The sequence below is a fragment of the Terrapene carolina genome, unplaced genomic scaffold (genome assembly GCF_002925995.2).
Source record: "Terrapene carolina triunguis isolate 2854851 unplaced genomic scaffold, T_m_triunguis-2.0 Scaffold990, whole genome shotgun sequence".
Taxonomy (NCBI): domain Eukaryota; kingdom Metazoa; phylum Chordata; order Testudines; family Emydidae; genus Terrapene; species Terrapene triunguis.
This window is the reverse complement of record NW_020665341.1, coordinates 546,616-550,854: the sequence shown is the minus strand read 5'-3', so window position 1 is coordinate 550,854 and position 4,239 is coordinate 546,616.

The window sequence follows — 4,239 nt, the reverse complement described above, 5'->3', positions numbered from 1 at the left end:
GGGGGGGGATGAGAGCCCAGGGCTGGGGTGGGAGGCATCCAAAAATTTTATTGCTTGGGGCAGCAAAAAACCTAGAGCCGGCCCTGCCTGCCGGATATTTTCCTGCCAAGCTCCGGTTGTGTGCAGATGGGAAGGTGTTTTTTTTTTCTTTCATGCTGATGATGCTAAAGTTCTGTAGATAACATCGCTAAATAATGAGGCATAAAGGGAAGGAAGTTTAGCTGGTTTAGAAGAGAACACAGGGAAATCTGTTCTCCTGAATTTGTGTCAATCAGAATTTCACATGATCTAAACCTGAAAGTGCATTGTAACTCCCTGTATTCTGTTTTTCTCTTTCCTGAAGGCTGTTTTGTCACATACTTGGATATTAGTTTTTGTTTGACGGGGGGGGGGGGGAAGTTGCATAGTTTTATTGTGGAAATTTATGAGACAAATGACTATTTGGCACAATATCCCTTCATTGTTTTTGCTTTTTCGTCACTCTCTGCCATGAGATTTTAATATTGGTTGAACAGTTCATCCGTTAGTTATAAATAACTGATTTTCAAGTAACTGCTGACACAAACACTGATGGGCACATGTGAAAGTCATGGAGAGGCAGAGCCTGAAAAGGGGAAAGAACGGTAACTGCCTGAGCCCAGGGCTGAGGTAATACCCCAGGTAGGAGTGGGAGAGCATGGGAGGTGGGGGATACAGAGCTAGGAAACTGCAGGGTTTGCTCCTGAGAGCCAGATGGCCAAGGCTGAGAACTGAGAACTCGCTGCACTGCAGCTAGAAAGAGACAGGAAGTATCTTAGAAGTTTTAAGTGACTTTGTCACGTTCTCCAAAGGGAATGACGGGGTGACCCCCGGATTCCTGAAAGAATGAGACTGAGCAGAGCCAAGAAAGAAGCCGGGGACGGCAACAGGCCAGGCCAGCCTTGAATTTAGGCTGGTCCCCATCATTGAGGCCCAACGGGCAGTAAGGAGCCTGACAGTGCTGGTCACCCCTTCCCCAACTACCGTAGTGTCTTGCGTGGGGACGACGGAGACACTGTCCGCCCCACTAACCAGGGGTGTCTGCAGTGGGGATAAAAGCTTCTGCTGGGATTGAAGATGCCGACGCTTCTGTAAATTCACTCCGTTCTCTGGATTTCCTGCGTTTGTTCATGGGACTGAAACTCAGCATCGCTCACGGATTCTCTACACTTTCCCACCCTCTTTAAAAAGTTGCTGTCGCTGGCATCGGGGGGAAGCGGGAGCAGCAGGGTGCTGGGATGGGGCCCCAGGCTGAGCTGGGCCCTGGGTGGAAGGTGGGCTTAGCTTTTATTTCTTGCTTTGAAATAATAAAGTAGAATTTACGTTCTCAAACTCCCAGAGTCCTTTGCCACGGATAATGAATAAAAATGGTCTTTAAGGGACACAGCCCTGAGCCCCACGGACTGCAGATCAGGCAGCTGCCAACTCAGTGAGTTTTCAGGTTTGTCTCTAGGTGTGTAGGGAGAATCTCTTGGCTCAGAGGAAATCCCTTCCAGCAGTCATTTGCCAGGCGCTGGCCTCCTGCGGGGGGAGCGCCGATCAGCCTGGGGAGCGGCCGTGGGGACAAATGATTGGGCGAACAAAGAGGGCGATTTGAAGGGGGAGGCACAAATCCCGCCACTCTCTTTTTCCGACTCCAATGAAGTATGTCAGTGGAGGGGGGTGTTGCCCCTTTCCCTCCGTAAGCATCTGTGTTGTTAGCGCTTCCGGGCTCGCGGCACGCAAAAGTCCCTTGGCGGACGACCCTGGTTCATGGAGGGCTTGTACCCCAATGCCGTGTTTGGAGCACCGTTACTTTCTTCTTGGCGGCGGCAGGGTCCAACTAGGTTTCCAAAAATGGTGCCTGGAGGGTCTCTCTCCCACCGATAAGGTTTGTCATTGAGGGGTGTGCTGGCCCCCCAGAGCACAGCCCGACAGGGTGATGGCTGGAAAAAGGACCGTGCCTCCGCCCTGCCCCCTCCCACCCACCCTATTCCGCTAGTTGCCCCCCGCTGCTCTGACCCACATGTGCTCCCCACGCATTGTTCCACTATGTGTCACTGCGCCACTCAGACAGCGCCACCTGCTGGACCTGCTTGGGGCCGAGGGGGTGGAACCTGGACGCGCCCTCCAGAGCAGTTGAGAGGTGTTGCAGCGGCAATTTATGCCATGCCAGCCCAATGTCCAGCCCTGATGGAGGGTATCAGCAGGTGGGCAAGGAGGGAGCCCGGCATTTGAGTGAGACAACACAAGGGCTAAAGGAAGCCTGGGGGTGGGACAACGGGCAAGGACACCAAGTAGGGGGAGTGTCCCCTCTCCTTTGCTCTGGATCATCACCCTTACTCAGAGGACCGGGCTAGGAGACTGTCCGCGGTGGGGAGGGGGGGCTGCCCACACCGTGGGGTAGTAGCCACCATTGGCGTTGTCAGATGGTAGACGAGGGGGGTAACCCAAGCAGGTTTGGTCACCAGCAGTGGCAGTGCCGGTGCTGACCTGGGTGGGGAGAGTGTTTCCCCTTCTTGCCAGGCCAAGGGGCAGCCCCTCAGGACACAGCAGAGGACACGGCTCGAGCCTGCCCTGATGAGGCACCTGCCTGGCAGAGATACCAGCAGGGACAACACAAAGGACCCCTTGGGACTCACTTCCTCACTGTCATGGGCGACGGGAGAAGTTTCCCCTTGGGTAGGCTAGGCCCCTGCCCTGCCTCTTCCGGCCAACGCCCTCCCTCTTCCCACCGAGGCCTCACTCCCACTCACTGCTCTCTGCCCCCCTCTCTGGGGGTGGGAGGAATGAGAGTTCGGTCGAGGCCATGGAGTGGGGGGCTGAGAGCTCGGCCCCGGCCAGAGTCGAGTTCTCAGCCCCGGCCGGGACCACGGAAGAGCTCTTGGCCATGGCCGGAGCTCCAAACCCAGAGCCTCTCCCTTGTTCTGCCCTTTCCCCCTGTGGCCCCGCCCATGGCCCCAACCCATTCCACTGCTCCCCTGAGGCCCTGCCCCCCCATTTCCATTGTCTCCCCCCACTGGCCCTGAGACTGAGCTCCTGCCCCGGGACCGTGGCGGAGGGAGACTTTTTTGGGGCCCACAAATTGGCTTGGGACCCTGGGCATGGGCCCCATGAGCCTGTGCAGTAATTCACCACTGCTTCCCCCTCCCCCCAGCTGGGTGCAATCACCGCAGAAGAGGACTTCCTGATGGGGCCCTTCCCCTTTTTGCTTTCCTTGGCCATTTCTGCTGGCAGCAGAGGTCTCACTGGTGGCGGTAGCGTCAGCAATAGAGTCCTTACCTGGGCCAGCAGCTGGGAATGAGCGACAGGGGATGGATCACTTGATGAGTCCCTGTTCTGTTCATTCCCTCTGGGGCACCTGGCACTGGCCACTGTCGGAAGTCAGGCTACTGGGCTGGCTGGACCATTGGTCTGACCCAGTATGGCCACTCTTATGCTGCCACCGGTGTTGCAATAGGACCAGCGATGGTGGTGGTGACCACAGGGGAGAAAGCTGAGGGGTGCTGGGTGTTCCCCTCCCTCCGTCGCCTCCCCTTTCCCCATGAATGAAGCTGCTGGAGTGGAGGTGGGTCAGAGTCCACCACCAGGTGGATGGACCATCCATTGGTGGATAAAGGAGCAGGGCCAGGGAAAGTAGCCTAACGAATCCACCCCACTATCAGGTGATTGATAGATTCCAAAGCCAGAAGCAACCTTTTTGACCACCCAGCCTGACCTCCTGCATAGCACAGGCCAGAGACCTGCCCCAAAACAATTCCTAGGGCTGTCCTGTTAGAAAAACATCCAGTCTTGCTTTCAAACTGGCGAATCCACCATCCCCCATGGTAAATTCTTCCAAAGTTTAGATAATTTCACCATTATAAATGTGTGCCTTATCTCCAGTCTGATGGGAGAGGGAAATGCAACAGAAGGGGATCGGCACCTCTGGTTGCACTGTGGGAATGTGTGAAAGAAGGGGGGGGACATGAGAGGGGATCAACTGAAAGGGTCGGGGCTAGAACACCAGCGTGAGCTCACAAGCCAGATAAGACATGGACGGAAAGCCGGGAACTGCACAGGACTGTGGGAAAGACACTGGAGAACTGTGGGGAAGCGTGGGAGGGGAGACTCAGCCCAAGGCGGCGGGGAGGGGACCAGGGGGTTCGCCCGGGCAGAGTGGGGCAGCAGATAGGAGGGCTGGGAGGATGAATGCAAAACCCAAACTGCTGGGGAAAATTTAAGGAGGGGGAAACAGCCAAA